The sequence below is a fragment of the Pipra filicauda genome, unplaced genomic scaffold (genome assembly GCF_003945595.2).
Source record: "Pipra filicauda isolate LSUMZ 115617 unplaced genomic scaffold, ASM394559v2 scaffold304_size882533_pilon, whole genome shotgun sequence".
NCBI classification, from domain to species: Eukaryota; Metazoa; Chordata; class Aves; order Passeriformes; family Pipridae; genus Pipra; species Pipra filicauda.
The window spans coordinates 407104-420065 of record NW_024104426.1 but is presented as its reverse complement, the minus strand read 5'-3'; the positions used below and the strand labels follow the sequence as shown (position 1 = coordinate 420065).

Genomic DNA, 12962 nt, shown 5'->3' with positions numbered 1-12962 from the left:
CTGGTGTCATTACAGGATCATAAATCATAGAAACACAGAGTAGTTTGGGTTTGGAAGGAACCTTAAGGTTCAACTCGTTCCAACCTCCTGCCATGGGCAGGGACACCCTCCACTAGACCAGGTTGTTCTAAGCCCAATCCAAAATGGCCTTGAACACTTACAGGGTTGGGGCCTCCACAATGAAGTCACAAGGGCTTCAATTTTGTCTCTAACTTGCAGTTTGTGTGTACTTGCATAGCTCCACTGAATCCTTTGAAATGATGCTATTTTGTGCCTGCTGAAGACTACAACTCTTTTCTGGTCATATTCTTCCCTGCTACTGACTTTATCTACATGCAGGACATGAAACCCAAGTGTCAGAGTAGGTGTGGAAAAATAACTTCAGTCTTATGAGGCATCCTTAAGAATCCTCTTTTCCTGGAGCCTGGATACACTGAGATCAAGAACACTAGTTACAGAGTGGTAGGGAGAAGCAAACGAAAGTATTCACGAGTTCTTGAGCACATCCTGCAGTCACACTCCAATGGCAGCTACCAGGGGTCTCTAGGAAATGTGAACCTCAAAAAGGTGTCATTGGAATATTTTGTCTATTGTTTGGGGCAGAAGAATCACACTTGAGAGCAACAATCAAATGCAGTGAGGAATTTGCACCTGCTTTTCTTTTCTCGCATTCTTCCATGGGGAATAGCACATCTCTGCATCTCTGAGGCACCGTGGAAATTGAAAACCTGCCGGACTGAAACAAGTGCCCTGAGCTTTGCAGGATGAAATAATACCTTAATTGGTCTGTCTGCATGGATGCCAAGCCCTATCATCTCAGTCTGACAGATATGATGAGAAAAGCATCTGAGATCTGGTGTCAGCAAACCTTCCTTGAGCTATTTGTATCTTTTAATGGAGAGAACTTCTAATGTAATTCACAGAACAAGGATACTTTAAGACACTGTTTTGGGTATGTAGTGGACTCCTACATAACCAGCTTAAAGAAATCTTAAAAAGAATATTTTTATTTCTCTTGAATTTCTTTTTTTTTTCATTAATATTTTTTCCCTGCATCGCAGAAACAAGACTAGCAAGCACCTTGGGAAGTCACCTAGTTCACCCCTTTGCTCCAAGGCAGAATGGACTCTTTCAAACACTCCCTATGTACTGTTTCTGTAACCTGTTTTTAAAAGTCACTGGTAGTGGAAATTCCAAAACCAAAGACTAATGGCAAATTTTAATCCCAAAGAGCAGAGAAAGTTGGTGAATGCAAGAGAAAATAGTGGTATTCTCCATGACACTTTCATATTACATTACCTTTTACACTTTCCTGTAGTGTAAAGAACCTAGAAGTTCCAAAGTCTCATCTGACCGTGTCAGGAGCTTCCCTCATGTCTCTGAATTAATTGTGCAAGTTTATATCCCTTGATGTTATGTCAGGAATCCATTTCTTGTTCAAATTCCTGAACTGAAGATTGATAGTAGGAAATTGAATAAGTAGGCTTCTGAGTTATTATTGTGATGTAGGAGAAGAAAACCCAATGTATAGTTTTGAACAGGTTAATATATCAAAAACCACCAAAATATAAATAGTGAAAACCTCCAAAACATAAAGCCATTTTTGAAATAATCTTACAGGAAATCATATATAGCTGACACTAGGTTCCCACTGTGAAATAGTTATAACACAGTCTAAAGGACTTAAAATTACTAAAATTATAAAATTAGTAATCTAAGTTAATGTCATGAATGACTAAGTTAATGAAACATCTAAAAGGCTGCTAAACAATTTTATCTTCTAGGGAAAGGAAGACTGAGAGATGACCAACTTATATTGCTATGAAACAGTTCTACTTTTCAAAGAAGGACTTAAGGTCTTTTGTTTGTGTTCTAGTTAATTTAAAAGGAAGTGAAGAATTTCTGCCCAGTTTTGAGATCCACAATTTATATATTTCCTTTGAAAAGATGCAGTAAAAACATGTCTTTAATTCTCCTTCTGGTATCACCATAGGTAAAAATGTTCTGGGGCAAAAGGATTATGTATGAGTTTCTGTGATGGAAGTGACTGTGCTCTGACAGGCTGAGATACTGATATTGCCAAGGCAAAGGAGAATTTCGAGGAGCCCAAGTGACTGAGTCCACCTGAAATGTAGAATGACTCTGTCAAGAGAGGTGTCAGGGCTGTGGAGCCCCTGAGCATCAAGAGTCCTGACAACTGCCTTCAGTTGCTCTGGGAGAGGGACTATGATTTCAAAAGTGCAGCTGAAAGGCTGCACTCACATTTCTGGAAAATTCTTTTAGCAATATAAGACACCAGTCTTTCTGAGCATAATATAAGAACCAGATATTGGGGCTCAGGGTACTCTACTGTTCCATTTTTGAAGTGAAGAAAGTGTCTTTCTCTGATGCTTCTGTTGTTGAAATAGATGTTGAAAATTTCCCATACGCTCCATTTCCAGACCTTCATCTTACTAATTCTGTCATAATTTGTGAGGGAATAAAATAGAATAGAATAGAATGATAGAATAGAATCGTTAAGGTTGGAAAAGACCGCCAAGATCATCAAGTCCAACCTTCAACCGAATACCACCACGCCCACTAAACTATATTGTGTGAAATGCCACGTCTACTTGCTTTTTTGAACACTTCCAGGAGTGGTGACTCCACCACTTCCCTAGAGAGCCTGTTCTAGTGCTTAACTACTCTTTCAGTGAAGAAATTTTTCCTAATACCCAACCTGAACCTCCCCTGGCACAGCTTGAAGCCATTTCCCCTTGTCCTATCAGAAGTCACACTTGGACCTGGATCTCCTTGCTCTTTTAAATGAACAAAGAAAAGAACATAAATTAAAACCACCACCACCACCACCAAAAAAACCCAAACCAACAAACAAAAGTAAAGCACAGCAAAAAAAAAAAAACACAGAAAAAGCAAAATTCGCACATAAGGGTCACATGGCCTGATGCCAATCAACATTCATTCCCAGAGTGGGATAAATCATGGGTGTGTGTCTCAGTAGGGAATTTCCAGCCAGCCCAACAAAGAAGAGAATTTCTCCATCAGGCGAAGAGACACAAAAACTGACAGCATCAGGTGCTTGGCTTCTTGCAGAAAAGAGGAAATGTGGCTCCCCAGAATGTTGGTTGCAACACAGCATCATGTTCTTGACCACATCTTGGGCCAGCTGTGATTCACATTATTTGTTTCACTAAACTAAACTCCTTATAAAGCCCCTCTAGAGCAACAGTAACAAAGGCTGGTTTGCTATTGACAGCACGCACATGTGAGCAGAAAAAGTGCCTTCTGAGATTATGAGGGAGAGCAGATATAATGAAGAGAGCTGATGAGACTTGTTTCCTGATCGTGCTGCCCACAGACCAAATTAATTCCAACAGATGAGCAAAAGATGGAAAGACATGCTAATTATCAGCTCTTTTTTTTTTTTTTTTTTTTTAATGAACCAGTTCCCTACTTCAAAATCTAATTAGCTTTCTAGATAAGGCCTAGGCTGAAGTTTCTGTTTCTCCACTAAAAGTATTATGTGCCTGTATTTCCATTGCTTGAAGACAACTGCTTTGGGTTGATGGATATTTACTTATATAGTCTTTACTTATACATTGAAGAATTATATATATATATACTTATATATACCTTCTAGATAATGAGAGCACTCTTTCATTACAGCTCAGGGGAATTACACAGCACAATAGATTTCCTGAAAGACAGAAAAGGTAAAGAGAACACAGAGAGTTACAAATCATTAAGATCATTGTACCAGAGTGGTAGAAAACACTCATGGTTGTGAGACAATAAACTGAGGGAGAACAGAACAGGAGGAGTCTGGGAGGAACCACAGTAAGAGGAGAAAAGTCAAGAGACATAGCCAAGATTTATTTGCTTTTCCTACAGTTTATATGTAGAAGGAAGAAAACAAAAGACGTAATGAAAAACAAGGATAGAAGGAAAAGAGAAATCTAGAGAAAAATATAAAAAAGAACTTAGCTAGTTAGATTCAATTGGCTGTGAGTGTAAGATAGTCTCATGGGAAATACATGTAAGTAGTTTGTATCACATCTCCCCATCACATTTTGGGGGAAAAGATAAGTATGATAAATAGTTGTGCTGGAAGAAATAGAGATTTAACCCTCTGCTGTTTGTAGCCAACACACTGGATTTACTATGATGAAACATGTAATTTTAAAAATTCAATGCTATACTTGCAAGTAATTTCTTCCCAAATTTTAGGCTGCAGTTTTAAATCAATTAAGATGCTTGAAAACAATCAGGAAAGCCATGAAGGAGGCTGATATGCTAGTTCAGGGCTAAACTTGAACAAAATTTTTCTTCAAGTCTTATTTCAGAAACACTCAGGTGTTTAAAGATAATGGGATGCTAAGATATTCACTAACTCATGACACCCATGAATAAAGCCACAGAGGGAGGGTATGGTACTGTACTGTGATGGTGGTAGAATTAAGTGAATAAAGCCTTCAGGACTGCCTTAGCATGTTTGGAAGACAAGCTCTGAGCCTCAAGAGCACAAGAGTTGAGGACAGAGGTGAATTAATTTGTTACTGTTACTTGTCTTTGGTACTGGTCAACCACAAAGGATGCTTTAAAAAGGCCACCCAACACCCCAGCAGCTTCTACAGTGTGACAGACCTAGGACTGTGCTGCCACAGAGGTAACAAAGACAAGCTCAGGCAGCAGTTTTTCCCTTCTGAAACTAGCTCACATTTCTAGGGACATGCTGAAAAAATAGAGGAGAAAGACTGAGAAAGATGTTAAATTTGGCGATGATAATGAAACTCTGCATATTGAACTAGGATCAAGTTAGACTCATTCTCTCTTGCCAGGGAAATTTGATTGCTTTTTTAATATAATTATAAAATGTAATAGAAAGAGGGAATCCAAAATCTCCCTTGTATTTGATGGAATGTGTATTTGAAACCTCTCAAAACTTAATTCAAGGGGATTTAGGTGGGAGAACTGCCACTGGCTGAGTGGTAATACCTGCATGAGATCTTATAATAAAACCAGCCATTGATCAAGTGAAGTCTTCAGTTTTCCAATAAAACAAAGACATCTCAGATGTTTTTACAGATGTTACTGATGGTATAATACAGTCATGCCTCAATCAAATCAGTTAGAGACAGCACAGGAGCACGCAGACAAATGCTGCTTCTGCTGCAGGGGAAGGAATGGCCATGCTGACTTTCCTACCCAGATGCATCAAATACAGTCCACACTGTCTTGATCTCTTCCCCTTAAAATCATGGCAAAATTAGTTTCCCTGAATGACATGTATGTCTGAGGATTATTTATAAGATTATGGTGTGAGAGGCAGATCAGAAACTGGTGATGTGTGGATGGGGAGGCAGCAAACAGTGCACAACACGCTCCTGAATTCTGGTTTGATGGTTGAAACATTCGCTGCTCATTGACTGCAGTGAGGTTTGGCCCTGGCAATATTCGTGGCAAAACCAATTTCGTCTTTCTGTGTGTTGCTAATACCTCTAGACTTTCCGTCACCAGAGGAGATATCAGAGGTCCAAGTTGGGTGGGAGCCCAGGCAGAAAGCAGCAACTTCTTTTAGCATCAGCTTACACACCCTTTTATTCTCTAGAGTTTTGGGGTTGCAGTTCGATTCAAAAGATGCTTAGATCCTGTTGCCCCTTTGCCTAGTGTTTCACTAGAAGGGGAGATGGGCCAGACTCCTGCTAAGGCAGTTGTAACAAATCCAGGCAGCCTCTCCAGCTGTTGGGATGTGCCTGCGAAGCTGCAAACCCTGTTCTCCAGCCTCTCACACAGGACTGAGGTATCGCTAGGCAGAATCAGTGAGAGGTGATCACACCCTTGTGTGCAAAAGAAGTTCTGTCACTCACCATGTCATCAGAGAAGGATGAATGCAGCGGGGTCCAATTTAGCAGACACGGAGCTGCTTCCTCTGTGCCTGAGTCTGGGGCTCATGTGATGAGTATCCTCATTTGCTGGACATGTGATGTGGTCTCTCCATACTGTATGCAGTCCAGCCATGTGTGGCAGCAGGACCAGGGCAGCGACTGTGCCCCTGTGCTGGGCACTGGTGAGGCCACATCTCAAATCCTGAGTTGAGTTTTGGGCCCCTCACGACAAGAAAGACATTGAGGGGCTGGAGTGAGTCCAGAGAAGGGAACAGAGCTGGGGAAGGGTCTGAGCACAAGTCTGATGAGGAGCAGCTGAGGAAGCTGGGAGAGCTTATCCTGGAGAAAAGGATGGCCAGGGGGGACCTTCTTGCTCTCTCTGCCCTGACAGGAGGGTGGAGCCAGGTGAGGGTTGGGCTCTCCTACCAGGCAACAAGTGACCAGGATGAGAGGAAATGGCTTCAGGTTGTGCCAGAAGAGGTTTAGATTGGATATTAAGACAACTTTCTTCATGGAAAGGGTTGTCAAGCACTGGCACAGGCTGCCCAGGGCAGTGGCAAGGTCATCATCCCTGGCAGGATTTAAAAGACATTCAGATGTGGCACTTGGGGGCATCATTTAGTGATGGACTTGGCAGTGCTGGGTTAGCAGTTGGACTCGATGTTCTTAAGGGTTTTTCCAATCTAAACGATTCTATAATTCCATATATTTCCATTACTGGAACATCAGGGTCTGAGACAGGCAGTCTCAGAGTCTCTCCAAAACCAGAGAGCAGTCTCTCCAAAACCAGAGAACACAAATGGCTGAAACATCTGTCAAAGCAGAGTGTTGGAGCACATACTTAGTGCTGTGAGAAGAATCAGCAACTTGGGCATGAGGGAGGGCAGTGGGGGCAAGACTCAGTGAGCTGCAGGGCGAAAGACTGGGAGATGATGGCTGAAAAGAGGAGGCAGAGGGGACAATGATGTTCAATGGACAGACCCTCTCAGTTCAGGGGGGATATGTGCTGCATCTGTGCTGCTTGTCATACTCATAAATGATGTGGAAAGTGGAGAACAATGATGTGACAAGTATTAAAAATTATGTGGAATTAGGCTACTGAAAACAAAAGCTGTCTGCAAGGAGATGCAAAAGGGACCTCATAAAATTCAAGCAACCGGATCGTGAAACAACAGCTGAAACTCCACATTGATAACTGCAAACTGCTGCACACAAGGAGGAACAGCCACGAGTAGATATGCACCAATGAGCTCCAAATTAGCTATCACATCTCAGGAAAAATGATCTCAGACTCATTTTGTGATAATTCAATAAAAATATCAGTTCCATGTTTGGGAGCAATGAAAAGAAAAAAAAAACCCCAGATAAAAAAGTTAGAAACCACTGTAGAGTGAGACAAAAAACCCATCACACTGCAACAGCAAATCCCCAGTGTACCCACACCTTACATCATACAAGCAGTTTGACCTCTTCCCGGTTCCTCCTTGGCAAGTTTTGTGGGTTTTTTTTGTTTGGTTTGTTTGTTTGTTTTTGGTTTTTGGTTTGGTTTGGTTTTTTTTTTTTTTTTTTTTTTTTTTTTTTTTTTTTTTTTTTTTTGTTTTTGTTTTGTTTTGTTTTAATATAGCTAGATAATGGTCAGAAAAGAGTACTGAGCATGACTGGCAATATGGAATAATTTCCATATGGGGAGAGGTTAAATAGAAGTGTTCCCCTTGGAAAGCAGATGACTAAATCACTGAGGTATATAAAATATATAAAATATATCCCACAAGTGGCATGAAGACGTAAATAAGGAACAATAGCCATTATTTCTTACTATACAGGGACATCATGAAATTGTAGTGCAGGTCCAGAACAAACAAAAGGAAGTATTTCTTCAAGCAACCTATAATTACATTGTGGAACTCACTGCTACAGGATGCCATGGAAGCCGAAAGCATAAATGAATTAAAAATGTGATTAGGCAAATTTATGGATATACCTCCATCAAAGGCTGTTAAACGAAGGATGTGCTTCCAACGTCTGACTCAGGAAATCTTTCAGTAAAGATTGCAGGAAATCTGCAAGGATATATTGAGGAAGGAGGGCAGAGGATTTTTAGTCCTTGTGAAAGAGAGTATTTTTGCTCCTGGTCTCCCTGTGTGCACTTTCTCTAAACAGCTGCAACTGGATCTTCTCAGAGACAGGATCCTGAACAATCCTTTGGCTTGACTCATTATGACTCTTTGTAATTCTTACTTTATTTCCTTTCTCTTTTCCCTTTATCTGTCTTCAGTTTTTATAACCAAATCGTTGGGTTAACTAAGGCTCACAGTAGTGCAGCTGCTGGCTGACCAGACTTCGCAACCCCTTTTGGCTCCTGGGAGTGTTGGACAGCTTATTTGTGTCTTGTCTTAAAGCTCAGCACCTGGAAAAAGCAAGGAGGGTTTCTAATTAGCTCTGGGGTATGTGACCTTTGGAATTCATTTTCCTTGATGCATCTTGGAAAAGCTTTTGAAGACACTGCTAGGCAAGTGTGGGCAGTTGTCTGAGACACACCACAGACTGAAGGTACAATTCTGATTACTGGAGATGACTGTTTTAGGGCACAGGGACAAGAGTTAGTGAGTTGAGCTAGACTGAAAAAATCTATATCAGAGTTACTCTCCATGAATGAATTTCCATTATCTAAAAGAGCAATTCAAGGCACAATTAAAACAATGTGTGAGTGATCCAGCTCTGGAACAGGATGCAAACACCAGCTGGGGGGGGGGGGGGGGGGGGAGAAGAAGAGCATCTAGGAAATGGAATCTGGAAATTAGTTTTAAAAAATGACCTCTCTCTTGTAAACCAATACTTCTGGAAATTGCTTTGCCCTTCCTCTTCCCTATATTCTTACTCTCAATGGGAGGTAGAAATGTAAGTAGGTACATAGAAAACCAGAGTTTAAGTGAACAGCAGCAGGAAAATGAAATTACAGTGGCACATTGAAAAGAAAACAGGGATGGTCTATTTGATGTACATATACAGAGGCATTATGTCATGAAGTCTCTTTTAATTTAACCATAGTAAAAGCACATCTCTGACACTGTAGCTAGTTTCAGAAAACTGTTATGCATAAAACCTGAACAAATTGCACAAAGTTTAAAACCTACAGCAAAATGAAAATAGAGAGTGACTTTTGGGAAGCTATGAATACATCAGAAAAGGAAACACCAGAGAGGGGGGAAAAGTTGTTTAAACTAAAGTACACTGTTGGCACAAGAACAAATGGCTGTAAAGTGCCCGTGAATAAATTTAAGATGGAAATTAGAAGAATTTGTGAGGAGTGAGTTTTTGCAACAGCTTTTCAGTAGAAACAAGAGGGACAGAACACTCTACCTCGTTTTAAAATGACAGTGAATAGTTTATATGATACTGTTTCCTGAAATAGAAAAGTACTGTCTGGCAAGCCAGGAAGTCCCTTATATCATTGTTTTAAGCAATTCTGCATTATAAGATGAAGGTAGATTTGAGAACACAAACATTTGAAGGGCAGAAAGAGAATTACTTTCTTGAGAAACTTCCTGAGACTGGTTATGCAATATTTACTCAAAGGGACTCATGGACGACTCACCATTTGGGTTGTCTAAAATAAACCTGAATAAAGCAGCAATCCAGGTACTTTCAAGATGTGCTGGTTAATGAACAAGGCAGTCTTGAATGCCACTCTTCAACATGAGCCATGCCACAGGGCCTTGGAGGTGTGGTACACAGGGAGGTGGATTCTCTGAAAGTTGCAGAAAAGGAGGAAATAGTGGTCAAAAGTCACGAATGTTGGGCTGGGGATTCCTGCTTGCTCACCTCAGCTTGTAGGCAAGTGTTGTTAGGTTTCTGTGTTGTTGGTGTGAGCAGAGTCTGCATCCTGGGAATAAGCATGCAGGAGGCATACTTGTCATGTGGAGGGTTCTCAGGGACCCTGAACAACCTGGTCTAGTGGAAGGTGTCCCTGCCCATGGCAGGGGTTTGAAACTGGATGATCTTTAAGGTGCCTTCCAATCCAAACCATTCTGTGATGCTATGATTTCAAAAGGAGCTTCAGGACCAGCATTTCCAGCTACATCATTAAAAATGTCATGGAAGAACCTCAGATTCTGAGACCAGGTGGCCTCAGAAAAGTTCATAAAACTAAGGCACTAGCCATGAAAGTCAACACCTAAAAGATCAGATCTCAGGTATAAAGATTGTCCAGCGCAGACTACAGAATTAGTTTCTAATTTCAATTTTATCTTTAAACAGCTTAATAGTTCTCTCTGAAGATGACTTATTTGGTTGTTTCTTTTTTAATATTAAGCTGCCATTTAATTTTGTGTTTCACTTTGGGAAAATACAATGTTGGAAATGCTCGACAATCCCTTCTTCCCTTTCTTAGGCACACAGAAAGGTCTCCTGTCATCTGAATGACAAACACAGCAGTGGGTTTCTGTTTAGAGCTGCTGGAACATGTTTTCCAGATCAATGGTGAAAATGATGGTATGGAGACTGGAACATGTGGAAGATACAGTAGGGTGGAAGAACAGGTTGAAATGTTTTTCTCTGACAAGAACAGTCACTGGTGCTTAGATTTAATGCATTTTTAAAATAGCATCCTGGATCCTTTGCAGTGGATCACTGTGGCACCAGGGACAAGACATGTTTTAGAAAGTGTCATTACCACACAAACAGGTAATGGCTTCACAGTGATGTTTTTGGTGAACTAGAACACAGCTTTAAGAGAAGATGAAGATACAAATTCTATCTTCATTGATGGTATGTTTTCGTGGAAAATAAGCCAAAGTTAAAGCAGACATTTTTGGGAAATTAAGTTCTCCAAATGAGTTTTCTGATTTTAATTAAAAAGTTTTGACTCTTTACATTTTAAGACTCGTTGCCATGCACATCAGTACAAGCTCCTTTCACTTTTCTCAGAGATGTTTTTTAATCTACCCCTTGGAAACTTGCATTCCTTGATTAAATAAATATGCACTGGGAGCATTTAGTATCCGACCATGCCCACTTACACAACAGATGTCAAGCAGTTACCCTTTCTTAATACAAAATCAAATTGCTAAAAGCATTGAAATTCTGGGCTCTGTCCAAGAGCAGCAGATGAATAATTAAAGTAAAAAAGACTTCAGGTTCTCACATTTCTTTTTCATGATCTCACTGGAAGTAACTTTCAATACTGAGAATACCAGAGCTGGACAAAGCCCTGACAGCAATACTTTCAGCACTGAAAATATAAGTTCAGAATCATGAATAACCTCCTACTGATTCTGCTGAACTGCTTCAACTGGGAGCTGGAAATGCAAATCCAGAATCCAAATCGCTATTTTGAGATAGTGTCATTTAAAATGTTTAACTTTCACAGAAGTGATTATATTAATCAAAACTATTTCAAAACTTATTTTATATAGAACAGGGAACATTTAAAGATGCAGTAAACCCCCTCCCCATGTATTCACCACTAATGAGCACAAAGGCAAATAACCTAGGAGTTTATTACAGCTGCAAGAAGGAAATGCTAAGAAAATTCTGAGAAGTCAGAAAAACCGAGAATCACAAATGGTTCCTCCCTGTTTCTACAAGTCAAACCTCAAGCAGCCTCTTCTCAGCTTTTTAGTTTTCAACTCTATATTGAATCATATGGTCACTTACTATGTGTTCATGTCATTTTGATCTCATCACCGCTGGCTGGAAAGGCAGGCTTTCCAGGATTCCACCCTTTTACAGAAGCTTCTTTACCTTCTGTACATGACATGGAGGAAGGAATCAATTGTGGTTTCCAGGTTAATTTTTTCCAGAAAGAGCTTGTGAAACCTGTTCTACTAACAGCTGAACAGAGACACTGCTGACCTGGAATGCTTCCTCTTAGCATCACAATCCTCCTTCCATTTGGAGTTATCCTTGCTCACGCTGCCCTGGGAGCCCAGTTATCTCACTTCCCCCCCTCCCCTAGAGCCCATCTCCAGTTTTCTTTGCTGATTGAGGTCCTAGACCTCACAAAACTTCTGCTGCCCGGGGTAGATGACAGGATTGTGAGAACATGTGGTCTTTCCAGCACTTGAAGGCAGGGTAATCCTTAGGGAAGGGTTGGTAAGACTTCCAAGTGTAAAGCACAGAATATATTCAACTCATTCCACTTGCTTGAATTTTTCTTGCCAACTCCTCAAACTGTGTGAAGGTCAAAAGCTCATTTCCTCTTACAGAATCTTTCACTGGCTCTGATCTGCCTCTGTTTTCTTATCTATTCCTCTGCGGTGTTCAGCTGTAATGAGTTGATAAGCATTCAGATAAAGAAATTACAGTGAATGGGTTGTTGTTTTTTCCTTTTTGGACAGGTTCTTTATGCCTTACTCTGGAAAACCTTCCCTGTAACGTTGCCTGTGAGTCGTAATCTGTAGTTCTGTTTTCATAAAGCTAATGTTAAAGGGCAAAGGTTGTATGTTGATGCAAACTCTGAGCTTTGTAAGGCAGCGATTCATCTCAGCATTTTAAGGAAGATAACAATTTTCTCACAATCCACCAGAGGGCCCTGGATCTGATTTCACCTTTTTTTTTTTTTTTTTTTTTTTTTGGCCGAGAATGACTTTAATTATACAATGGAGCTGTTCATGTAAAACTAGCAGAGCCCTGCTTTCAGTTCAGGTTTGATTTTTTTGTAGAAGTCCAGTTACATTAAGAAAAGAACATGCCACAAGTTATAAAAACAAGTAATCAGACGTATTTACTCATCTACTGACTCCACTGCAAAGGGCAGAGAATAAAAATTGATGATTTTAGGGGTTATTTTTATCAGGGATTAATCCTGCCTGGTTTTGCTTTTTCAGCACTGACATCAGCTAGAGTTTGGGGAATGTAGCCTTGTGTTCATCACAGACATTTAGTTCACAAAATAAAGCCACAGATGACTAGAGCTGGTGAGAATTTGCAGGTTGTTCTCTCCAATTTGAATAATAAGATATACAGAATGCACTACAAAGTGATTTTGAAATGTAAAGCAATAATGTTCCCTTTGAAGGGCTGATATCAAGTGCTAAATGATATATCAATTGGATGCAAAACCAAATCCCAACCCTG

General features: G+C 40.3%; 1 long non-coding RNA gene across 1 annotated transcript; it reads right to left on the bottom strand.

Moving 5' to 3' along the window:
- Positions 1-8114: 8114 nt before the first annotated feature.
- LOC120323634 lies at positions 8115-11653 on the bottom strand. Its single transcript, XR_005564290.1, has 3 exons — positions 11541-11653; positions 9481-9633; positions 8115-8292 (listed from the first exon to the last, which is right to left on the bottom strand). It is a non-coding gene; the product is annotated as an uncharacterized LOC120323634 (long non-coding RNA).
- Between the last annotated feature and the right edge of the window lie 1309 nt (positions 11654-12962).